The sequence below is a fragment of the Tursiops truncatus genome, chromosome X (assembly GCF_011762595.2).
Source record: "Tursiops truncatus isolate mTurTru1 chromosome X, mTurTru1.mat.Y, whole genome shotgun sequence".
NCBI lineage: Eukaryota > Metazoa > Chordata > Mammalia > Artiodactyla > Delphinidae > Tursiops > Tursiops truncatus.
The window spans coordinates 41,756,770-41,784,442 of NC_047055.1; the positions used below are offsets into that span (position 1 = coordinate 41,756,770).

Here is a 27,673-nt window from a genome sequence, read left to right on the forward strand (position 1 = left end):
TTAATGGGAACTTGAAGGTAATTTGTTTTCCTTGTTTATTTCAGTCATTTTTAATCTGAACATTTCATTCGTGGTACATATAAAGCTACCTAGTTATTTTGAGCAGCCTTGTATTATTTTTATTAATTTCATGGATGCTGCTTCTGTATTAACAGACAGTTGGGTTCAGGAGTGTGCATGAGGTTCATTCCACTGTATATGTCACAGTACATGTGGAGGGGAAAAAATCATTACCCCAAAACATACCTCCCAGAGGTAACCGTTGAATGTTTTCATCTTCATCATATCTTCCTGTGAGTTTGCTTATGTAGGTGTTTACATATTTATTAAGCATGTTTATATATTTCTATATTTATCTACAGAAAATGAGATCTCATCATGAGAGAGAGAGAGAGAGAGAAGGAAATAGAGAGACTGAGACAATGAGAAAGAGAGGCTTGTGGCTGAATGGGGAAGAGGGGTCCAAGGAGGGATTATTTAATCTTTAGTGCCTTGAAACTTGAGCAAGTTAACAGCTAATGTGAAGGAGCCATCTCAGCTCATTTGTAACTCTTAAATTTGCCCATATATTAATTTTCCTTCTTATCTTAATTCTACTACAGAGCTAATGAGACACCTCAAATGGAATAGTATAAATTTTAAGCCCAATATATATTTAGTTATTAGTGAATGAAAGAAGGGACAATTGTATTTCAATGAAATGGTAGTACTTTTTAGGTTTTTGTCTCACAGGGAGGCAGCACATGGTTGAAACTGTGGTGTGACGTGGCTGGATGACGCATGATCTGAGGACCCCTGCACTGTTGAATGGGAGACAGGTCTAGAATTTTCCTATAAACGTATTAACATGCGTAGCAGTCCAGGAGCAGCAGTTAGGCAAACACTACGGCTTGCTGCCCTGGTGCCATCTCTCACTGAGCTCACCAGGTGAATCAAAGGCAAGCCTGTCTTCCCAGCGTGGGGAACTGGGTTAGGGTCTGCTCAGAGGCATGATGTTGGGCAGCTCTCAGGAGCTTCTGAGTCTCCCAAGAAGCTAGAGATCCTTCTGTCTTTAAAACTTTGAACTCAAGGCATACCAGAGAGAGATTTGCTTCCTTCATAAACATATCTACATTCTCATTAGGAGAAACAATGAGAAACACCTTTCCATAATGCCTGCCTTAGCCCCAGGTTTTCTCATTCACCCGTCAGGACAGCTCTGTGTTAAAGATGAGTCCCATTTCACAGATGACAAACTCCTCCTCATATAGCTTCTATCACCTATCCAGGTAAGTGGGAGTTTGGGGATGAGGTTCCATCCCTCGCCCTCTCTAGAGGACAGTGGAGCAGCCTCCCTTTTAGACAGTGGGCTTCTAGGCCTGGAGAAATGGTCCTTTTGTTCTCCCCTGATATAACAGGCCCAAGGGGTACTCCCTCAAAACCCCTATTGAAGAATATGATAGTGCACATACATGTGCACATGCATTCATTAACTTGGAAAAGCATTCATTGTGCTCAATTTCATGGGGGAGGTAAAGTAGAACCAAATGGAATTGACAGCATATCTCCGTGTGTGTGTGTGTTTGTGTGTGTGTATCGACGGGCTGTGTATAGGAAATGTATAAAGTCATTAGTGATAAGAGTACAATATGTCAGGTAAAAACGTGGAGATGACATACCTCTGAGAGGCAGGCACTTCCTTCTTTACCTCAGAGTCCCCCTTCCTTAGTGTGCAGGACAACTTTTTTTTAACATCTTTATTGGAGTATAATTGCTTTACAACATTGTGTTAGTTTCTGCTGTATAACAAAGTGAATCCAGTATGTGTGTGTGTGTGTGTGTGTGTGTATATATATATATATATATATATATATATATATGTATATATATATATCCCTATATCGCCTCCCTCTTGCGTCTCCCTCCCACCCTCCCTAACCCACCCCTCTAGGTGGTCACCAAGCACCGAGCTGATCTCCCTGTGCTATGCAGCTGCTTCCCACTAGCTGTCTGTTTTACATTTGGTAGTGTATATAAGTCCTTGCCACTCTCGCACTTCGTCCCAGCTTACCCTTCCCTTCCCCGTGTCCTCAAGTCCATTCTCTACATCTGCGTCTTTATTCCTGTCCTGCCCCTAGGTTCTTCAGAACCGCTTTTGGTTTTTAGATTCCATGTACATGTGTTAGCATACGGTATTTGTTTTTCTCTTTCTGACTTACTACACTCTGTATGAGAGACTCTAGGTCCATCCACCTCACTACAAATAACTCAATTTCATTTCTTTTTATGGCTGAGTAAATATTCCATTGTATATATGTGTCACATCTTCTTTATCCATTCATTTGTCAGTGGCCACGTAGGTTGCTTCCATGTCCTGGCTATTGTAAATAGTGTTGCAGTGAACATTGTGCTACCTGACTCTTTTTGAATTATGGTTTTCTCAGGGTATATGCACAGTAGTGGGATTGCTGTGTCATAACCCTCTTGCACTGTTGGTGGGAATGTAAGTTGTGCAGGACAACCTTTGAGGACTGAGGAAGGTAGAGTATCTTTTGTATGAGGAGAAAGCCCTTCAAGGGTCAGGTGTGGAAGTTTCCACGGGGTACCTATTCCGATACCCAGAAGCCAAGAACAGGGAGATGGCAATGGAGAGGCAGCTCGGGTGGTCTTCAGTGGGGAGGGAGCTAATAAGGGTATAGTCCTTCATCTGGGCACCTCCCTGGCAGCCCCCAGGTCGCCACTGTTTGCAGCTGAGAACCAGGAGTGCTGTTGGGTAAGAACCTTCCCTGAGTCATGAAAGGGTGGGCACAGGGCCTGGCACCCAGAGAGAGTCCAGGGCTTGTCTCCTTACTTCACCTCCATTCTCTGTCTTCACTTCCTATATTCTCCAGCCTCAGTTGGGTTCATCCCTAACTTTGTGCTAATCACCACTCCTACCATTCACACTTGGCTGGGTGGTAAGAAAAATAATAATACTCATAAAACTGAAAGAATAAACCCACAATAGTAATAAAAGATAGCAACAATTATAGCACACATATTAGATGAATTACTTGCTCAAGATAAGTCAACCAGCCAGTAATGGTTCCCAGTATCAAATCCTGGTCTTCTGACCAAAAAGGCCCCACCCCTAACCCCTGTTTCTATATTGAGTGTACTTCTATGTTAGGACTCGGGCTGACACAGGCAAAGAGACTCAACCCAGGTCCTGTGGTCAGTTGATGGCTCTGGAACTGGACATACATTTGATGACTTCTGTCTAGCTGACCTGTTCCTGTTCTTTGCTCTTCTGTGCTAATCCTTCTTCCTGGGGCTCAATAAGAAATTGCCTCTGGTCAAACTAGAATGAAAAAAAGGAGACAAGAAAGCATGAGGAAAAAGGAAATGATGAGATGGCACCAAAGTTCACTTCTTGCTGCTACATTTCCAGATGCTGTTTCAAATCTATTTTATAGGACAGAGGAGGCAAGGTGGGCCAGGAGTAATATATCTCAAAGTCCTATTGCCTGCCAGACATTCTTTGAGGTTTTCTCCTTTTCTTCTTACAAGTCTAGAAGTAGGCGCCCTTAGTCCCATTTTACAGAGGGCCAACCTCAGACTCACGGAATGTGTAAATTTTCCAGGGTCACATGTCTACACTTTGCCCTCTACACAGATCAAGCAAGCAGCCTCCTGTTTTAGATGATAGAATTCCAGGGCTTAAAAGACTGATAGTGGAAACCTCGCCTGATGTGGAATCTGGGCTGTGTCATGCTCCCCATTGGACTTGAAGATGATGGTAGGGATGAAATCCTACTCCGTGGGCCAAGAGGACTGGGTGTGGGGGCCACAATGACTAGCTGATTCTTGAGGTGCTGAACTGGACCCAGAAAGCAGCACAAGCTGTTGCCCTTTGGAAAGAGAACCTGAATGGTAGGATATTAACATGTACACAACTACTATATGAAAGGGGTTTTACATTTTATCTCATTTAATCCTAAACTCTTTTCAAGACCAATAGGTACTTATAAATGATCAGAATCAGAATTTTTTGTGTGTATTTTTTAAAATTGAAGTACAGTTGATTTACAATATTGTGTTAGTTTCAGGTGCACAGCAAAGTGATTTGGATATCAGATTATTTCCCATTATATGTTATTAAAAGATATTGAATACAATTCCCCATACTTTATTACCATAACTCCTTGTTACTTATCTATTTTATGTATAGTAGCTTGTATCTGTCAGTCTCATACTCCTAATTTGTCCCTCCCACCTCCTTCTCCCCTTTGCTAACCATAAGTTTGTTTTCTATGTCTGTGAGACTGTTTCTGTTTTGTATATAGATTCATTTGTATTATTTGTTAGATTCCACATATAAGTGATATCATATAATATTTGTCTTTCTCTGTCTGACTTACTTCAGTAAGTATAATATTCTCTAAGTCTAACTATGTTGTTGCAAATGGCTGCGTAATAGTCCAGTGTGTGTGTATGTGTGTGTGTGTGTGTGTGTGTGTGTGTGTGTGTATGAGTTTTCATTTCTTTCTGGATATATACCCAGGAGTGGGATTGCTGGATCCTATGGCAGCTCTGTGTTTAGCTATTTAAGAAACCTCCATACTGCTCTCCACGTGGCTGCACCAATTTACATTCGAACCAACAGTGTAGGAGGTTCCCTTTTCTCCGCACCCTCTCCAGCATTTATTATTTGCAGACTTTTCGATGATAACCATTCTGACTCATGTGAGGTTTTGATTTGCATTTCTCTAGTAATTAGTGATGTTGAGCATCTTTTCATGTGCCTGTTGGCCGTCTTTATGTCTCCTTTGGAAAAATATCTATTTAGATCTTCTGCCCATTTTTTGCTTGAGTTGTTTATATTTTGATATGGAGTTGTATATTTTTGGATATTAACCCCTTGTCAGTCACATCACCTGCAGACATTTTTCTCCCATTCCATAAGTTGTCTTTTCATTTTGTTGATGGCTTCCTTGGCTGTGCAAAAGATTTTAAGTTTAATTAGGTCCCATTTGTTTATTTTTGCTTTAATTTATTTTGCCTTGGGACCCTGATCTGAGAAAATATTGCTAGGATTTATGTCAGAGATTGGTTCACCTGTGTTCTCTTCTAGGAGTTTTATGGTGTCACATCTTATATTTAGGTCTTTAAATCATTTCAAGTTTATTTTTGTATATGGTGTGAGGGAGTGTTCTGATTTCATTGATTTACATGGAGCTGTCCGGCTTTCCCAGCATCGCTTGTTGGAGAGACAGTCTTTTCTCCATTGTATATTCTTGCCTCCTTTATTGAAGATTACTTGACCGTAGGTGGGTGGGTTTATTCCTAGGCTATCTATTCTATCCATTGATCTATATGTCTGTTTTTGTACCAGTACCATGCTGTTTTGATTACTGTAGTTTTGTAGTATAACCTGAAGTCTGGGAAGGTTATGCCTCCAGCTCTGTTCTTTTCCTCAGGATTTCTTTGGCAATTCTGGGTCTTTTGTGGTGCCATATAAATTTTTGGATTATTATTTCTAGTTCTGTGAAAAATGTAACAGGTATTTTGATAGGGATTACATTAAGTCTGTCGATTGCTTTGGGTAGTATGGCCATTTTAACAATATTAAGTCTTCCAGTCTAAGAGCATGGGACACCTTTCTATATCTTTGAATCACCTTCCATTTCTTTTATCAATGTTCTATAGTTTCCATCATATAGGTCTTTCACGTCTTGGTTAAGTTTATTTTTAGGTATTTCATTTTTTGATGGGATTTTAAATGGGATTATTTGTTTACTTTCCTTTCTGATATTTCATTATTAGTGTAATGAAATGCAACAGATTTCTGTATATTAATCTTGTACCCTGCTACCTTGCTGAATTCATTTCAGTGAACAGAACTTAAAAGTTAAGTAAGGTGACCTAGAAACAACCTTACCAATTGCTGCTCCAGGATTCATAATCTGGAGTTACACAAAGTAACCTGGAGTTACATTTTATCCTATGAACTGACATTCGACATCTCAGAAGGCATTATTATTCACTTGTTCTCTCTCAAACAACGTGAAGTGAAATAAAAACGCTAAAGCTCATTAAAAAGGATTAGATATCCTCTGCATTTCAAAAGTCACAAAAGGTGTGTGAAAATCTGGGGGATATTGTATTCAGACGTAGGTTTATCTCTTCAATGTACAAAATATTCTTAAACAGTAGAGTTAGGTAAATGATATGAAGAGCGGATGCACAGAAAAACCACTTGGAAACAAACCAAACTAAATAAATTAATAGGAAATAAATCATATTAAGCGAACAGGGTTGTCATGATGTACAAAGTAAAATATGATGACCCTTTTTCTGCAAAAGAATATATATGAACATGGGTGTATGAGGGTGATTAAATATGTTAGTGCATTACATACAGAGAAAAATCTGGAAAGTAGGCACCTATAAGTGAAGAGAAACTCTCTTTGTATTATGGTGGGCAAAAGGTAGGGACAGATGGGTGTGGCAATGTAATTTTGGTTTCTAAAAACGCATGTCTATATTTTTCCATACGTGTTAAACAAAGAGAAGTATTCATTGGTGCCCTAACAAAGTACTGAGATAAAGTTTTGTTAAACAGGTATATCAGCAGCCAAGTCACAAAATAATAGTGCAGAAATACATTTATTGACTTAGACACTAAACAGATTTCTTTGGTAATAAATCACTGAGTGTGGATTGTTGAAGATAGAAGATGTTTTTATTTTATAACTGCATTTCTATGCTGTTTCCAGAATGGAAACATTGAGTAAAATGTTAAAAATACAAAAGATTGCAAACTGATTACCAATACGCTATTCATATATTCATGGCTTCGGAAGCAGATCAAAAGAATTGATTTGACAGTTCTTTGTATGTGTGTGTATTTGTATATGTCCCTTTGCCTCAAATTTCTTTACACCAATTATTCATACACTAACTCATGCAGCTTTCGACTCAGTTCACTTAGGGGCCAGATTTCCAGTCCCAGGGCTTGAAGATCCCAGCATAGGCATGAATACAGAAGGATCGCTGCCAGTGTGAAGTCTCGAAATCTTGCCTTTAGGATGAAATTCATTTGCCTCCCCACCACCAGCACAGTCCTTTCCATCCCCCATCCTTTGCCAAGCCCCCAATTCAGACTTTTACACCTGCAGTTCTGACTTTGGTCACTAGGTGGCACGCTCTCCATTTTCTACACATTTTTCTTCTTCCCCTCAATGGAAAATATATATTTTAAAAACAAGTGAAAAGTTTCCTCAAAGTCTATTGGAAAAAAACAAGTACAGTGTGATCTTAACTTACTTTGAAACATTCAGATGTGTATAGAAAGACTAAAAGGGCGTATGTGTAGTTTCTACCCTGCTTCTCATTCATTTATTAATGTGTACTGTGTGTTTACCATGTGGCAGGAACTGTCAGTCCAATTCCTTATCTGCATCCCAACCTCCCTCTCTTCATCTCCAGACCTGCATAACTGGAAAAGCCCCCAGGAAACCAGATGGATGTTAGTGCCCACCGCATGGAGCCCCATGACCTCAGGCTCCATTCTAAGCACAATTAGTCCAAGCTTGACCCTGGGTCCTGGAAACCAGCATGGAAACAGGAAATGATGTAGCTTAGTGGGAGAGGCTATAACTTGGGAAACTGTGGCACCTTCTAACTCAAACCCCCGTCCTTTTGCATAGGACGAGTAGGCTATTACCTTCCCTGATGGGACACCACTCAGAGAGTCAAGGATGAGGTGAACAGTGTTGCTTTCAGTTTTGCTTCTCCTCACAGGCTCCAGCTGGAGGTTTTACTTTCTCTTAGACCTTTGCTCTGTCAGAGTGGTACATTTCGGAACTGGTTTTGTATGTTTTATCCCTAAGAGGGTGGTTCTATCCATTTAGTCATCTGACAGGTCCATTTGAGGTGACATGGAGTTCCTGCTTCATGAAGACCTTCTCTGCCAGTCAGGGGGAGCCTGGATCCATACCCACAAGAGACAGAAAAGAGTAGAGACCGAGCTATCAAGACAAACACAGGACCAAGACTCTGGTCCAAATGCCTAATTCTCTTGACTTAGTGAAATGGTTTTCACATATTTCTCACATGACAGTCACTTCTTTTCTGGGTTCCTCTTACACCTGACGCTCAAATATGATCCCTTTCTCTCTCTCCTGTCCACAAACATATACCCACAATAAATTCCTCTAAAAGCTAGTGGTGAAGAAAAGTTTTCTAAATATGGCTTCAAATCCAGAAGCAATAAGGGAAAACCATAGTACACCTGATTTCATTAAAAATTGTAAGGCAGAAAGCATCCCATCAGCAAATTAAACTGAAAAATTACAAATTGGGAAACATACAACTTACATCAATGACAAAGGTTATCTACCTTGTAGTAGAAAGATTATGAAAAAGCAAGGGCAAATTAGAACATTCTGAAGGAGAAAGGGCACTAGATACAAAAAGAATTTCCCCGAAAAATGTTCCTTAAACATGTTAAAAAGTGTGAAACCTAACTCTGGATTAAGAGATGCAAAGAAAAAAACAAACAAACCAAAAAGCCGAGATGCCTCTTCTCATCATTTACATAGTCAGTGAAGAAATAGGCAATCACGTACATTGCTGGTGGCAATGTAACATGGTATAACTCCTAGCCAGGGGATTTGATACGGTGTTATGAAATTACCAGGGTACTTACCCTTGGAACCAGCAATGTCTCTCCTAAGAATCTATCCCAAACTAACAATGTAAAAAGACATAAACACAAAGCCATTCCTGCCAGAACAATTCATACAGCAGAAGGCCAGAAACAAGACATATCCACCAATAAGGGGCTGGTTGAATAAACTGTGGTCCATCTACATCTGAGAGGACTGTGCAGCTGTAAAAAGCAATGAAGACTCCTCCTCTGTACTGTTGTGGAGTCATCTCCAGGATATATTGTTCAGTGATAAAAGCCAGGTGCAGAAAAGTGTGTGGAGCTGCTGCTGTCCAATATGACGGCCACTAGCCTCAAGTAGCTATTTACAGTAAATTAAATTCAAATTACATGAAATTAAAAAATCAGTTACTCAGAGTTGCCACGTTTTAGGTGCTAAATGTTCAATTCCTGAATAAGACTCAGGTACTTAATGACTGCTGTGTTGAACAGCACAGATACAGAACATTCCCATCTCCACAGAAGTTTCTGTTGGAGAGCACTGGTGTAGAATATGACAACTTTTACGTATGAAACGGGGAGAAAACAAATGTATGTTATATTTCCTTATATTTTAAGAACTGTACAGTTAATACAAAAGATGATAAAAATGCGTACCTATAAGGGGACAGAAGAGCAGCCCAGGATGCAAGCCAATGACGTAGATTCTCTTAAATATGAAACCTATATTACTGGCTCTATGCACTGAAAGGGCAAGAAACAATGACCAACACAGTAGTAATCAGCAACTGTAGTCCCTAGACTGAATTTCCCACTAAAAGGAACCAGGCTTCCTTGGAGAAATGCCTGATTTTTGGTCTAGGTAAGGATTGTACCAGGTGAGTCTGGACGGAACTCTCATACCAGAAATTATATCAAAAAGACTCATAACCTCAGGGCCTCCCATTGGCCAAAGATAGAACAATTTGAACATCAAAAACATTAATGACTATCATGCACTAAAACACGTCAAATATAGAAACATCTATGACACTCTAAAAAAAAAGCCAACAAAACCAACTCACTGCTCACCTTTGAGAATCCTAGGGAAACACCTGATTTTTGAAAGTGCAAATATTGCCAGTGAACTGTATATACACCTTGCCTTTCCTGTGCTTGTTATACCTACGCATAGTTGTTGAGGGAAGAATTCTTTTATAAAAGAATTTCCGCCAATACATGCAGAAGCAATTAAAGAATTTGTACGTCATGCTTTTGCAACCTTTTATGAAATGTAGCTCTAGGCAATGATCATTAGAGGCTGCAAAAAAGGGATGTGAAAAGCAGATGGGAAATTTTATAAAAGCTGTGTCACAGTATCTCTGAATTTGCCTTTCCTCACTTGTAAAATGGGAACAATTCTATCCATATTAGACAATTACTGTGAGGAGCAAAAGGTCAATCGGGCAGATGATACATATAGTGCTGAATAGGGATGAATAGTCTTATCTCATACCTGACCTTCCTTTAAAGGAGATTCCCTTGATACAATCTAAACAGCATGATTATAAGACAATAATGTGGAAATATTAAATGGAAGGGAAACGTATAAGTTTTCATTACGTATTCACTTCAGTGTCATTTCTCTGTGCTGGAGTCATTTCTCAGATAATTTAGGAGAAAGGAAAACTGACTCCAGCATTTCCATTGGGTGTGTGAAAGAAAACCATTGGTCCATTTCACATTATTTCATATCTTTTCCCATTCCACTTTTAATAATTATGTTAATTTCTTAAGAATAACATGTGTACTCAAACGAACTTATCTATCAAACAGAAACAGACTCACAGACAGGGAACACACTTGTGGTTGCCAAGGGGGAGAGGGGGTGGGGGAGGGACGAATTGGGAGTTTGGAATTATCCGATGCAAACTATTTATACATAGAATGGATAAACGACAAGGTCCTACTGTATAGCACAGGAAACTATATTCAATATCCTGTAATAAACCATAATGGAAAAGAATGTCAAAAGGAATATATATGTGTAACTGAATCACTTTGCTGTACAGCAGAAATTGACACAACATTGTAAATCAACTATACTTCAATAATAATAATAAAAAAAGAATAACGTACTGTAACCCAGCAAGAATGGGCTTTGCAGAAGAACACTACAGTAAATCACTGGGGGCCAGGCACATCATAGGTTCTTGGGTAAATCGTTTCCCCTATGCTGGCCATTTTTTTGGATAAAACCTCTCAGATGTAGAGGCTAATGAGATACCATCTGGGAAAGCACTTTTGAGACCTTAGATGGGATGGAAGAAGCTATTATTTCTACGTAATTACTTTCCAATCTACACTTCAGATATTATCATACTCTGTGTTGAATGAATTCAGTAGGCATAAGTCCTTGCATTACTTTGTACTTGAATGGCCATTTGTGAATAGTCTTAGGGTGGTTGGAAGGGAAAAGTTATATATTAGGGCAGGACCTCTGGCCCAGAAAATCATAGGGACTTATCTATTGTGAATGCATGCATTTTTTCTATCTCATGCATTTTCCACAACATTCCTGGAAGGTAGAGAATAACATATCTTTACATCATGTTGTAGCTGGAGAAACAGTAATGTACAGAGGTTAAGCAACTTGGCTGGGGGTCATCCTTCTCTTAAGAGGAAAAGCAGAGACTGACACCCTGTATGTCCAAGTGCAGACTGCATGATGCTCAGCTGCACATGACACCGTATTCAAATAAGTCTTGCTTTCCTGCTGACCTGGGTCACTTCTGAAATCTATCTTCACTTCCGATGCCAGGCTGATAGTCCTGCTTGTATTTATGCAAGTCGGTGAACATCACTGTACTTCAATTTCCTGTTCTGTAGAGACAAGGGAATGTGGTTAGGTCATTAGTGTTTGAAAGTGAATTCCCAGACAACATAAGGAATATGCACAGTATAATAGAGGGACAGGTGTTATGCTGAGGATGAATAATTGAAGGAACAGGCTCCAAATGCATGAAGGTCAAAAGTTCCTGGATTCATTAATGCATATTGATAAATCAACCTGTGAAAAAGTTGTACTAAGTGAAATCCCCACCAGCAATATCAGACTTTGTAGGATTCCCCATATGCACCCCCACACTGGAAATTCTCAGTAGTTTATTGTTACACTTGAAAAACATGAACATAGAAATTCTCTTATTGTCATCAGATTTAATTGGATAGTAAGGTTATTTAAAAGTATCCCTAGTATGCAGACTCTTCTGCTAATCATCATTTGCATTAGTTATTAATGCAAAAAGGTCCAGTGACATCGGCAACCTAACAAACCATGAGTGACGGCCTTATAAGCCAGCAAGTTCTCCTAGGGCTACTGCCTGCATGAAGGCTCCAGGGTGTGTGTGTATGTGTGTGTGTGTGTCCTCTGGGGCCTCCTAAGGACAATGTATATCCCTAGAAAGAGATTGAGAATATCTCTTTGTGATATATGTTGAGTTCAAGTTTAGAGAGGAGCTGGATCTGCTCGTTCTTGAGTCTTTCGAAATGGCACAAGAGTTGGACCACAGCAAGCTTCTGAGCAGACAGTAGTCTCGTTCCCCCAGATGGAAGGCAAGCCTGTCTGTGAACTCACCTGCTCAGGTCAGGGATGGATCCCTCCAGGACATAAGGTGTGGCAGTCTGCCTAAATGTGCCTCTGAACACTGAAGTTGAGGGCTCCCATCTTGCAGCTGTCAGTTGCAGAGTCCTGAGAAGCTGCATCCTCTCAGCCACCCACCACCATGGGCTCAGTCATCTGCATGAGGAGCTCTGCACTCAGGGATAAAAATCCTTAAATTCTTAGCACATCTTTGACACGTCGTGCATTCACCTATTCATCCGTTCATACGTTTAACAGACATTAAGAAGAAACTCTACACTATCCCTTCAGTAAGTTTTAGGTTTCTCCAGAATGGAAACAAGGAAATAAAGTGTGGGAAGGCTGGTGTGGTCAATTCAGATGTTAAATCTATGAAGAGATAGATCCTTCTCATTAAGATTTCAAGCTGCTCAAGTATCTTATAAATGGTGATTATAGAACATCATTTAATGCTGTGGGCCTCTGTCCACATCTCTGGTTACTGACCTCTTTACACATATATTCTGCACTCTGCAACTAAAGATCTACAATGAATTCTTGATACTCAGTTCACATCCCCCGACCTCCCCTCCAACTCAGTCTTCATCTCTCATCTAATGGGGATGTCCCTCCACTCCTCCACTGAAATTTATCTTGCCAAAGTCAACAACCACCTTTTTGTCACATTTATACATCATGAGTGTTGAAATGCATGGCCAAATGGAGACAGAGGTTTCCCTAGCCAGGATACAATTAAGTTGCTTGTCTACAGACAAGGATTACATTGCAAACTGATACTGTCAGTTACCTGAAATCTAGAATTGTAAAACACCTTGCATGGAGACCAAGTCAGGTAATGGGGAAGTGTGTGCTATAGACAGTAGGCTTTCAAATGAAGTTGAAAATGTCCCCCACATGTCTCATACTTTTGCATCATTGAAAGGGATTTTACAAATAGGTCTACAGCAGGATAACAATGTTTATTAGGGTCTCCTCACTAGACTCTGTCTCACCTGTCTCTTTTTTTTTTTCTCACGGTATTTCCAATTATGGAATGAAATCATCTGAAATTGTAATGTTGTCTCACGTGTTGACGGGCCGTATGGCCCAGCAGTTCCAGTTCTAGTTACACACTCAAGAGAAATAAAAACACGTCTACATAAAAACTCGGAGAAAAATATTCATAGTAACATTACTCATAACACCCAAAAAGTGGAAACAACTCACATGCCTATCAATTGATAAGTGCACAAGTAAAATTTGGCATAGTCATACAACAAACTATTATTCAGCCATGAAATGAATGAAGCACTGATACATGTACAACATATACGATCCTTGATACCATTATGCTAGTGAACAAAGTCAAACATAAAAGACCAAATACTATGTGACTCAATTTATAGGGAATGTTCAAAATAGGCAAATCCATAGAGACAGACAGCAAATCAGTGCTTGCCTGGTACTAAGTATGGGTACGGGGCTTCAGTGTTTTCAAACATTATGGAAGTGTTGGGAACTACAGAAATGCCTAAAATTCAGTTATGGTGACGGTTGCATGCATTTACTACAAATCATCACACTGTACCCTTAAAGCGTGTGAACGTTATTGCCTGTAAACTTTACCCAAAGAAAGCTGTTTAAAATTAAAAAATTAAAAATAAAATATGATGTTGGCCTGGTCTTCTTTTGTACCACCATAACAAGCAAGTTACATTCAGGACAGACGTAGTTAAGGATGGTGATAGGAGTTGGTTATAAGGATTGCCATCCTGATAATTCCCTACCTTCATTCCTGGGCCTGGATTTAGGAAGGGAGAGCGAATGAGAAGCAAGACCATGAAGGGGTTGAAAGAAACAGAAGGAAATGTGGTTGTCAGTGCGCACACACACACATGCACCCATACACTGACACACTCACACCATATATATTCATACATCGACCAGGCTGCGTTTTGAATCCTAGGACTCTCACAAGAGAGCGCAATGTGTGCTCAAAGAGGACACATTCCGCTCATGTGCAAATAGCCACATGAATCCTGAACTGTGCCCTTCAGCGCAGTTAAATGCCATCCACACAGCCTTGACAATGGGGAATATAAGGAACGCTGAATTACAAATGACACGAGGTTGTGAGACTCCATTATGTCTCATCCATAGGATGGAATTCTAGTCAGGCAGCAAAAACGAGTTATAGTGACGACAAGGAGAGAGGATTTGTTGCCTATCAGATTAGCAGCGATTCACATTATTTCTAAAGTGTGCAGAAACAGGAATTTTCCTATAGTATTGTTAGAAATATAAAATAGTAAGAGTTTGTTCAAATAAAATAGTTTTTTTATTGTTTTGAAAGAACACTTCCAGAACTTATAAAAATGCTTACTAAGATATCTCCATGTATATGAACAAGAATGTTAAGCACACTATAGTTTGTAATAGAAAACGTGGTAAAGGAACTATATTTACATCACTAGTACTGGAAAAGTGAATTCTGGAGCATTCATATAATGCAACAACAGGGCAATATAAAAAAATAAGTGAAATTTTATTGTCAAGTAACTTAAAATGTTATCACAGAAACTCATCTACATGGAAATATGGTCACAATAAATGCCAAGGTGGGTTACAATGATCATAAATGACAGGGATCCAGTTTTGCTTATATAGGTGTATACCTCTTTATCCAGAGGTCTTTAAAAATAATTAAAAAAAAACCTTTCTGTTAAAACATAAAAATAAAAATGGTCTTTCTGTTGAAATCACATAGAGCTTTCCACTCAGCATAGAAAGAGGCTGCACTTTCTGTCTAGATACCTCAGTATCCCTGTACCTGGAGTGTGTCCCTTTTCCACCCAGACTTCCAGAAAGCTCTCTGGATTTAGGCCTTTCGCTCCCACCTTCTGGCTCAGCGATGTTCATGCTGCAGTTCGGTCCACTGTCACGAGGTGGCACCATCGTACCTCCATTGTCAAACTTCTCTACAAAGACGTTCATTCAAAGAGCAAAAAAATACCATCCTCTTCCTCAAAACCCAGCCCATGAACCTATGTATAGAATGATTCTAATTTTGCCTGAAAAATCTGTTAGGTGTAAAAGAAGAGTGTAAAAACATATACTCCGGGTCTTGAATACGAAGACGAAATAGCAGGTGGCAGTAGCGTGTTGGCAACGGTCGGCTGTTGAAGGGCTTTACAGGACTGGTGGGAGGTGGAAGAGAGAATGGGGCTCCAGAGCGGGGTCTTGGCGGCTGTGTCCAGTGTCATGGACAGGGTATGACAGGGAGTGGGAAAAGTTCTGGACAGACTCTACGGGGTGGGTGGGGGTGGAGGGTGAACACCCTACTCTCTGGGAGGGACACCCCCCCCCCCCCCGTCTGCAGTGTGGACACTTCAACCTACACTTAGGAGATACCTCAATAAACTCGATGTTCTTTTCGGGTCAACAGCAGATGGGACTGCTCTAGTAATACATCTAAGTTTCACAAACATAATTAGTGTCTTAGTAAACAAAACATTCCAAGATCTTCTTATCCTTGGCCTCATGTGCTCATTTTCTTTGTGGAAGAAAAATGGAGGTGGAAGCCACCTGCTGGCCAGATCCAAGATTGCAGCTCTGAGGCTCCGACCAGGGAGCTTGGCCGAGGAGAGTGAGGACGAAGTTTGGGCTCTGGGTTAATGGTGTTAGCCAGTGTTTTCCGGAATTTTTCACTTGCTGGTGGCAATTTCTCTGTATCTACCATTTTTCTGGCATATCTAAATCTGAGATAGGAATCAAGCTCTGGTCTGATATGAAGATAAAGATTGTGAAGTGGAGTGTACAAGCCATAGGACATATAGAAACACACACATACACACACCGTCAATTCAATTTTAAAAGCTACTTTGTTCTTCTATAAAATTGAATGCAATGAATGTTTATAACGTGAAGAATGTATGTGCACACATATGTGCACTATCATCTTCATCGTCAAGAGGGATTTTTGGGTGAGTACCCATGGGGCCACAATATCAGGGGAGTGTAAGATGCTCACTTCTCAAGCCTTGGAAGCCCATTTTCTCAAAGGGAGGCTGCCCGGTGTCCTCTCTCTCCTTAGGGCAAGGGATGTAACTTCATTTGAATCCTGCCAGTTATCTGGAGAGGTGCTGTCGGTTCTATGAGCCTGAGCTTTGTTGTCTATGAAATGGGACTCGGGATCCTTTTGTCACACAGCCATCCCAAGGAGAAAATGAGAAAACCTGTTCAAAGTATATGGTACATTGTGGGACTTCAAGGGCTCTTTAAAAGTCAAGACTCAGTAGCAGGGGCTGGCTGAGCCTTAGGGCTAAGGCAGGCACTGTAGAAAGGTATTTTTCAGTCTTTCTCCTAATGAGAATGTAGATATGTTTATGAAGGAAGCAAATCTCTCTCTGGTATGCCTTGAGTTCAAAGTTTTAACGACAGAATGATCTCTAGCTTCTTGGGAGACTCAGAAGCTCCTAAGAGCTGCCCAACATCGTGCCTCCGACAGACCCTAACCCAGTTCCCCATGCTGGGAAGACAGGCTTGCCTTTGACTCACCTGGTGAGCTCAGTGAGAGATGGCACCAGGGCAGCAAGCCATAGTGTTTGCCTAACTGCTGCTCCTGGACTGCTCTGTATGTTAATACGTTTATAGGAAAATTCTATACTTGTTTCCCATTCAACAGTGCAGGGGTCCTCAGATCATGTCACACCAGGATTTCAGCCACCTGCTGCCTCCCTGAGAGGCAAAGATCCACAAATTACTACCATTTCTTCGACACACAATTATCCATTCTTCCTATCACTCATAGCTCAATATATATTGAGCTCAAAAACCCATACTGTTCATTGGAGGCATCCCATTAACTCTAAAGTGGAAATAAGAGGGAAATATGGGAAATTTCTTTCAAAGGTTAAATCTGAGATGACATGACTCCTGCAATATTAACTTTTACACTTTCAAGGAACTGAGGATGTAAAAGAAAATCCCTCTTTGGACCCCTTTTCCCCATTCAGTCACAGGCCTTCTCTCTGTGTCTGTCTCTGTCTCTGTTTCTCTCTCTCTCTCTGTCTGCCTCTGTTTCTCTCTCCCTTTCTCCCCCGTCCTTCAAAATCAAAGTTCCAGAAAGCATTTTCTGCATTCCCGGTTAACATTCTTCACTTCCCACTAACCTCGTATCTCACTGCACTATTGAATCTTGCAATGAACGTGCTCTCACCAAGGTCTCTAGGTCCAGCTATTTGTATAAATATGTTAATACATGAAAATTGCCTTAATGACCTCCTAAATTATACATGCTATGCAGACTGCTTCTGTTACTTAACAACAAATCTTTGACAGTTTCCCAGGCTCTGGAGCGTGAGGTACAAACCCAAGCTGTCCTGTTCTCTAACTGTGTAGTCCTAGGCCAAGTTCTCCCCGTCCCTCAGTTTTTCATCTAGAAAATGGGGTTGAACAACTGTATCTACCTCTTAGGGGTGCCTGGAGCATTAAATGAATCAATACAGTAAAAATCATTAGGAGTTTAAAAATTTAGCCATATTTATTTTATTTTATTTATTTTTTTTTTTTTTTGCGGTATGTGGGCCTCTCACTGCTGTGGCCTCTCCCGTTGCGGAGCACAGGCTCCGGATGCGCAGGCTCAGTGGCCATGGCTCACGGGCCCAGCCACTCCGCGGCATGTGGGATCTTCCCGGACCGGGTCACGAACCCGTGTCCCCTGCATCGGCAGGCGGACTCTCAATCACTGCGCCACCAGGGAAGCCCGCCATATTTATTTTTTGCATATATCTTTATTATCATTACTATCCCCACAGACACACACAAAATCATAGGATACAGAGTGGTGTTTATTCACAATCAATGACATTTGGGGTATATGGTTAGTGTGTGTGTTTGTTTCCTAGGGCTGCTGTTACTAATTAACAGGAACTTCGTGGCTTAGAACAACAGAAATGCATTATCCCATAGTTTTAGAGACCGGAAATCTGAAATCAAGGTGTCGGCAGGCAGCGGCCATGGCTCACGGGCCCAGCAGCTCCGCGGCATGTGGGATCTTCCCGGACCGGGGCACGAACCCGCGTCCCCTGCATCGGCAGGCGGACTCTCAACCACTGCGCCTCCAAGGAAGCCCCAGAGGAGAATTCTTCCTTTCCTCTTCCAGCTTCTGGTGGCTCCTGACTTCCCTTGGTTTGTGCCAGCATAACTCCAGTCTCTGCCTCTGTCTTCACATGGCCTTCTTCCCTCGGTGTGTGAAATCTCCCTCCTTTCTTTTATAAGGACACTAGTCATTGGGTTTAGGGACCATCCTAAATCCAATCATCTCTTGAGATCTTTAACTTAATTGTATCTGCAAAGACCCTATTTCCAACTAAGGTATGGGGGTGTTATGATTTGGAAATATTGGGGGGCACCCAATTCAACCCACTACAGTGAGATAAGTTATAAAATTAAGTGTAAGATGAGATCTTATGATTTGTATGTAAATATATAAATGTATGCATACATGTATAAATATATAATACCTGCATAAGTATAATTCTGGAGGAATATAATGCAGATGAAAACATTAGAAGGGCTTTTTTTAAATAAAATATTTATTAATTTATTTAAAATAACAATGATAAAACCATTATATTCAACCTATAAAATTGACAGAAATAACATTTTTATGAAAGTAATTATACTTCTAAAATGAAAATAGTAAGAAGAGTAGCATTGTTTTATACTTTGGGCAAATCTCTTTAATGTCTGGCATAATAGGAGATAGTGGAATTCTCATACCTGCTTCTACAGTCAGACTAGTGTTATATGTTGCTTTGGTTGAGTCATATAAGAAAATCTAGCCTCACACAAATATGTAGCTGGAAAAGGGGAAAGTATTTTAACAGCCTTGTTAAATAGTTGTGGATTTTCTTCTTTGCTGCTACATGAAAACTCAGCAAGAACTTCCTTCCAAAGAGTTCACTATGGAAAGAGGGGGAAAAGAGTAACTTTATAGTGGAGACAAACACTACCTCAGACAAGTGTGATCAAGGTTAACATCAACAGTGTTAAGTCACATTGATCATATGTGCCCTTGATATGATCTGATGAAAAGAGCACTTGACCTCTGTGGTCTTCTTCCCAAAGCCCACAATTCCAGTCAAATCATGAGAAAAACATCAGACAAATCCCATTCGAGGGACAGTCTACAAAATAACTGACGAGTATTCCCCAAAACTGTCAGGGTCATCAAAAAGAAGGAAAGTCTGAGAAAGTGTCACAACTAAGAGGACTCTAAGGAGGCATGATGACTAAAGGTAATGTGGTATCCTGGATGGGAGCTCTCTCACATAGCTCTTCAAATGTGCAGTCGGCAACGGTTCCACAGGCTTTATTCAGCCGCAGCTCTCTGCCTTGCACTTTTAGAATCCTTGGTCTAGTTAAATCACTTTGTTTCTGAGCCAGCTCATCAAACAACTTATCCATGACAGCCTCCACATTAGCTTCACTTGTGAGATAGTAGAGTTCTCCTGCAGCAGGAAGTTCCCTTTTCCGATAATCTATCCCAGAATCTAGCTGGACCATATTACAGTATTCCAGAAAGAAATACAGCATTGCCCACATACATGCATTCCTCTCTCTCATTGCCTCAGAGACCTTCAGGACAGCTATGAATGGTACAAAGTTAGCTCTTTGGGGTCCATTTTAATAGAGAACATCTGGTGGCCTGTTGGATGTTGCCACAACAACGACCCCATTTTTTTTTTTTTCGGTACACGGGCCTCTCACTGTTGTGGCCTCTCCCGTTGCGGAGCACAGGCTCCGGATGCGCAGGCTCAGCGGCCATGGCTCACAGGCCCAGCCACTCCGCGGCATGTGGGATCTTCCTGGACTGGGGCACGAACCCGTGTCCCCTACATCGGCAGGCGGACTCTCAACCACTGCGCCACCAGGGAAGCCCGACGACCTCCATTTTTGAACAGATTTTCAAAAAGCTGTTTCAGAATCATGGCATCAGCAATGTCAGTGACCTGAAATTCATCAAAGCATAAGAAGCATGCTTCTTCACTGATTTCTTCAGCTATAGGAGCTATTGGATCGTATGAATTAGCCATGAGTCCTGGTTTCCTTTATGGCAAACTCTGTTTAAGGTGGTATATTCTTTTGTGAGCATCTAGCATGAAACCATGAAAATGAACCCGTTTTTTCCTCTTCATTTCCACATAAGCATAAAACACGTCCATCATCATTGTTTTCCCTGCACCTTAGAAAGAAAAGGCCTTCTGCCTGTATACTGTATCCTTTAAGGTCCTCATGTAATTCCCGCAAACACTGTATGACTCTTCTGTGATGTTCATCATCCTTTAGCTCACGAGCTTTGATCAGAAAGTCACAGAGGTCCAGTGGTCCATGACAAACAGCTAAAGCTTTTGAATAAACCTCTGTAGCAGCAGTTGGAGACATACTCTCGGGGGTCTGAACTGTATAGGCTTTACAAAAGGGGTTTCCAGGGGCGGTGACCGAAGGGGCGAGAGCAGCAGCCCAAGCCCTGCACCCAACACATCTTCCTCTCAGCCGGCTCGGTGCTAAGCGCCTAGAAGGGCTTTTCTTCAGATGGTGGGCTTTGAGGTATTATTATCTTATTTCCCTTTGTATGTTATCTATTTTTAACTGTAATAAATTCCCATTGCCCTTGAAATTATACAAAATATTAAAAAGGCTGGAGAAACATAAACATTTTCTGCTCCAAGCACAGGGAAGTTATCCACTTTAGTAGGGGAACATCCCTGAGGCACAGGAAGGGAGACAGAATGTTGGAGGAGCCCCTTCCACAATATAACAGGACACAGGTCTCCAAATTCCAAACCACACTGATTAAGATCTGTTGTTTAAACTTTTGCCCAGCTAACTGAGAAAAAACCATGGGACGTTAGTTTTATTTCGCTGTGCCCTGATGAACAGTAATGTTGAGGGTCTTATCAGATGAGAAGCACTAGTGTGCACTAGTTAGGTGTGGGGCTCAGCTGCCACGCAGAACTGGTTCATATCTTAATCTTGTGACTGGCTAGCACTGCCATCACTGTGCCTCAGTTCCCTGATGGTTACAGTCCAGAAACAGTAGCTTCTCCTCACAGGACGTGGTGGGAATTAAATGACCAAGTATAGGTTTAGCACTTACAACACTGTAGGGCCAGAGGAAGTCAGTAATAATATTAACCATTCTTATTATTATCATACCTAAATTGACCATTAGTGCTTAAGGCCATTTTATTATTATGTGGGCTTATACTGATTGGCTTGAATTGACCTCCATAATATGATGTTTGTAGAAAAAAAGCAGTTTACAAAACCGTATGTAGGGTATCATCTCATTGCTCATCTTAAAAATGCAGGTTATATTTGCATAACAAAATTTCTGAAAACAAATATACACTCACCTCTTAAGAGTACTTATCCATGAATAGTAGACACCAAGGTTTTCTAATGATTTTTGCTCTTTTTATCTCTTCTTGAGATCCCCAAAGTAACATGGGGTTATAGATAGTTTAAGAGAAAGGGACATTTGACTAAATGGGATCACAGATCATTATGGAACAATACTTAATTATCTATTTAACCAAAGTGACAATAAAAGAATTTAAAAGCAAATACAGCAGGTTACATAGTTGTGAGCAAAACGTAGCTATTTTAATACTGAGAAGACTGTTTTCTTATGTAATTAAAGACATGATAAACACAACATGAAGCACAGGAAATTATTTTGGAAAGAGAAAAACTATCACCTTTCTAGGCAGATTATTTAAAAGGTACAGAAAAACCTTTCCCAATCTCTTATCAAGAGCAGACCTACAGTCAAAGAAACGCTGTCTTCATAGCAGATGAAAGAAAATTAAGTTTTATTTTAACAAAAATATACTATTGATATTAAAGCTTATTATTTAAACATTTATGGAAGATTGGCTCAAGATGGGGGAGTAGAAGGATGTGTGCTCACCCCTTCTTGCCAGAGTACTGGAATCACAACTATCTTCTGAATAACCATTGAGAGGAAGACGCTGGAACCCACAAATAAAGATACCCCACATCCAAAGACAAAGGAGAAGCCACAATGAGATGGTAGGAGAGGCACAATCATGAAAAAATCAAATCCCATAATTGCTGGGTGGGCGACTCACAAACTGGAGAACCATTATACTACAGAAGTTCTCCCACTGGAGTGAAGGTTGTGAGCCACGTGTCAGGCTTCCCAACCTGGGGGCTCGGCAACAGGAGAAGGAATCCCCAGAGAACCGGACTTTGAAGGCCAGCAGGATGTGATTGCAGGACTTCCACAGGGCTGGGGGAAACAAGAGACTCCACTCTTGGAGGGCACACACAAAGTCTCATGCGCACCAGGACCCAGGGGAAAGGAGCAGTGACCCCACAGGAGACTGAACCAAACCTACCTGCTAGTGTTGGAGGGTCTCCTGCAGAGGTGGGGGGCGGCTTTGGCTCATCATGGGGGCAAGGACACTGGCAGCACCAGTTCTGGGAAGTACTCTTTGGTGTGAACCCTCCCGGAGGCCCCCATTAGCCCCACCAAACAGCTTGCAGGCTCCAGTGCGGGGTTGCCTCAGGCCAAACACCAACATGGAGGGAACACACCCCTCCCATCAGCAGACAAGTGGATTAAAGTTTTACTGAGCATGCCCTGCCTACCCACCACCAGTTCCACTCATCAGGAAGCTTGCACAAACCTCTTAGATAGCCTCATCCACCAGAGGGCAGACAGAAGAAGCAAGAAGTACTACAATCCTGCAGCCTGCAGAATGAAAACCACAACCACAGAAAGTTAGACAAAATGATTATGTCCTAGATGAAGGAACAAGATAAAACCCCAGAAAAAGAACTAAATGAAGTGGAGATAGGAAACCTTCAAGAAAAAGAATTCAGAATGGTGAAAGTGAAGGTGATCCAGGATCTTGGAAAAAGAATGGAGGCAAGGATGGAGAAGATGCAAGAAATGTTTGAAAAAGACCTAGAAGAACTAAAGAACAAACAGAGATGAACAATACAATAACTGAAATTAAAAATACACTAGAAGGAATTAATAACAGAATAACTGAGGCAGAAGAACGGATAAGTAACCTGGAAGACAGAATGGTGGAAATCACAGCCGTGGAACAGAATAAAGAAAAAAGAAATGAAGACAGCCTAAGAGACCTCTGGGACAACATTAAACACATCAACATGGGCGTTACAGGGGTCACAGAAGGAGGAGAGAGAAAGGACCCAAGAAAATATTTGAAGAGATAATAGCTGAAAAATTCCCTAACATGTGAAAGGAAACAGTCAACCAAGTCCTGGAAGCATAGAGTTCCAGGCAGGAAAAACCCAAGGAGGAACACGCCGAGACACATAGTGATCAAACTGACAAAAATTAAAGACAAAGAAACAATACTAAAAGCAACAAGGGAAAAATGACAAATAACATACAAGGGAACTCCCATAAGGTTATCAGCTGATCTCTCAGCAGAAACTCTGAAAGCCAGAAGGGAATGGCACAATATGTTTAAAGTGATGAAAGGGAAGAACCTATGGCCAAGATACTCTACGCAGCAAGGCTCTAATTCAGATTTAATGGAGAAACCACAAGCTTTACAGACAAGAGAAAGCAAAGAGAATTCAGCACCACCAGACCAGCTTTGCAAAAAATGCTAAAGGAACTCCTCTAGGGGGGAAAGAGTCTAGCAACTTAAAACAACCCTGTACATATATAGACAGCTATATCAAAACTTCATGTGAGAAGATATACAGACTGCCAACAAACACATGAAAGAATGCTCAACATCATTAATCATTAGAGAAATGCAAATCAAAACTACAATGAGATATCATCTCACACCAGTCAGAATGGCCATCATCAAAAAATCTAGAAACAATAAATGCTGGAGAGGGTGTGGAGAAAAGGGAACACTCTTGCACTGCTGCTGGGAATGTGAATTGGTTCAGCCACTATGGAGAACAGTATGGAGGTTCCTTAAAAAGCTACAAATAGAACTACCATATGACCCAGCAATCCCACTACTGGGCATATACCCTGAGAAAACTGAAATTCAAAAAGAGTCATGTACCAAAATGTTCATTGCAGCTCTATTTACAATAGCCCGGAGATGGAAACAACCTAAGTGCCCATCATCGGATGAATGGATAAAGAAGATGTGGCACATATATACAATGGAATATTACTCAGCCATAAAAAGAAACGAAATTGAGCTATTTGTAATGAGGTGGATAGACCTAGAGTCTGTCATACAGAGTGAAGTAAGTCAGAAAGAAAAAGACAAATACCGTATGCTAACACATATATATGGAATTTAAGAAAAAAAAAATGTCATGAAGAACCTAGGGGTAAGGCAGGAATAAAGACGCAGACCTCCTAGAGAACGGACTTGAGGTTATGGGGAGGGGGAAGGGTGAGCTGTGACAGGGCGAGAGAGAGTCATGGACATATACACACTAACAAACGTAGTAAGGTAGATAGCTAGTTGGAAGCAGCCGCATGGCACAGGGATATTGGCTTGGTGCTTTGTGACAGCCTGGAGGGGTGGGATAGGGAGGGTGGGAGGGAGGGAGACGCAAGAGGGAAGAGATATGGGAACATATGTATGTGTATAACTGATTCACTTTGTTATAAAGCAGAAACTAACACACCATTGTAAAGCAATTATACCCCAATAAAGATGTTAAAAAAAAAAAAAAACTTCATGCGAACAGCAAACCCAAAAACTACAATAGATACACACAAAAAAAAGAAAAAGTAACCCAAACACAACACTAAAGATGGTCAGCAAATCACAAGGGAAGAGACCAAAGAGGAAGGGAAGAAAAAAGACCTACAAAAACAAACCCGAAACAATTAAGAAAATGGCAATAGAACACACATATCGATAATTACCTTAAATATAGATGGACTAAATGCACCAACCAAAAGACCCAGACTGGCTTAATGGATACAAAAACAAGACCCGTATATATGCTGTCTACAAGAGACCCACCTCAGACCTAGGGACACATACAGACTGAAAGTGACGGGATGGAAGAAGGTATGCCATGCAAATGGAAATCAAAAGAAAGCTGGAGTCGCAATACTCGTATCAGAAAAAAGTAGACTTTAAAATAAAGACTGTTATAAGAGACAAAGAAGGACACTACATAATGATCAAGAGATCAATTCAAGAAGAAAATATAACAATTGTAAATATATATGCATCCAACATAGGAGCACCTCAATATTTAAGGGGAATATTAACAGCAATAAAGGGAGAAATTGACAGTAACACAGTAAGAGTGGGGGACTTTAATACCCCACTTTCATCAATGGACAGATCATCCGGACAGAAAATCAATAAGGAAATACAGTTCTTAAATGACACATTAGACCACATGGACTTAATTGATATTCATAGAGCATTTCATCCAAAAGCAGCAGAATACACATTCTTCTCAAGTGCACGTGGAATATTCTCCAGGACTGATGACATGCTGGGCCACAAAGCAAGCTTTGATATATTTAAGAAAATTGAAAATATATCAAGCATCTTTTCCAGCCACAATGCTATGAGATTAGGAATAAACTACAAGAAAAAAACTATAGAAAACACAAACATATGGAGGCTAAACAATATGCCACTAAACAAGCAATGGTTCACTGAAGAAATCAAAGAGAAAATTAAAAAAAATACCTAGAGACAAATGAAAATGAAAACACAATGATCCAAAACCTATGGGATTCAGCAAAGGCCGTTCTCAGAGGAAAGTTTATAGCAATACAATCTTACCTCAGGAAACAAGAAAAATCTCAGATAAACAACCTAACCTTACACCAAAAGCAACTAGAGAAAGAACAAAGAAAACCTAAAGTTAGTAGAAGGAAAGAAATCATAAAGATCAGATCAGAAATAAATGAAATAGAGACAAAGAAGACAACAGCAAAGATCAATGAAACTAAAGGCTGGTTCCTTGAAAAGATAAACAGAATTGATAAACCTTTAGACAGACTAATCGAGAAAAAAAGGGAGAGGACTCAAATCAATAATATTAGAAATGAAAAAGGAGAAGTTACAACTGACATGACAGAAATATGAAGGATCATGAGACATTACTACAAGCAACTCTATGCCAATAAAATGGACAACCTGGAAGAAATGCACAAATTCTTAGTAAGGTCCAGTCTCCCAAGACTGAACCAGGAACAAATAGAAAATATGAACAGACCAATCACAAGCACTGAAATTGAGACTGTGATTAAAAATCTTCCAACAAACAAAAGCCCAGGACCACATGGCTTCACAGGCGAATTCTATCAAACATTTAGAGAAGAGCTAACACCTATCCTTCTCAAGCTGTTCCAAAAAATTGCAGAGGAAGGAACACTCCCAAACTCATTCAAGTGAGGCCACCATAACCCTGATACCAAAACCAGACAGAGATACCACAAAAAAAGAAAATTACTGGCCAATATCACTGATGAACATAGATGCAAAAATCCTCAACACAATACTAGCAATTCGAATCCAACAATACCTTAAATGGTTCATACAACATGATCAAGTGGGATTTATCCCAGGGATGCATGGATTTTTCAATATCAACAAATCAATCAGTGTGATACACCACATCAACAAATTGAAGAATAAAAACCACATGATCATTTCAATAGATGCAGAAAAAGCTTTTGACAAAATTCAGCGCCCATTTATGATAAAAACTCTCCAGAAAGTTGGCACAGAGGGAACATAGCTCAACACAATAAAGCCCTCATATGACAAACCTACAGCTAACATCATACTCAATAGTGAATAGCTGAAAGCATTTCCACTTCAATCAGGAACAAGACAAGGATGTCCACTCTCACAACTTTTATTCAACATAGTTTTTGGAAGTCCTAGCTATGGCAATCAGAGAAGAAAAAGAAATAAATGGAATCCAAGTTGGAAAAGAAGTAAAACTGTCCCAGTTTGCAGATGATACTATGTATAGAAAATCCTAAAGATGCTACCAGAAAACTACTAGAGCTCATCAGTGAATCTGGTAAAGTTGCAGGCTACAAAATTAATACACAGAAAACTGTGGCATTTCTATACACTAACAATGAAAGATCAGAATGTGAAATTCAAGAAACAATCCCATTTACCATCACATCAAAAAGAATAAAATACCTAGGAATAAACCTACCTAAGGAGACAAAAGACCTGTACTCCAAAAACTATAAGATGCTGATGGAAAAATCGAAGAAGAGACAAACAGATGGAAGGATATACGATGTTCCTGGATTTGAAGAATCAATATTGTCAAAATGACTACACTACCCAAGGCAATCTACAGATTCAATGCAATTCTTATCAAATTACCAATGGCATTTTTTCACAGAACCAGAACAAAATATCTTAAAATTTGTATGGAGACACAAAAGA

At 40.4% G+C, this 27,673-nt stretch overlaps 1 pseudogene; it reads right to left on the reverse strand.

Moving 5' to 3' along the window:
• Positions 1 to 17,811: 17,811 nt before the first annotated feature.
• Positions 17,812 to 27,673, reverse strand: part of LOC117310178 (AFG1-like ATPase pseudogene) — a 104,590-nt pseudogene continuing 94,728 nt past the window's right edge.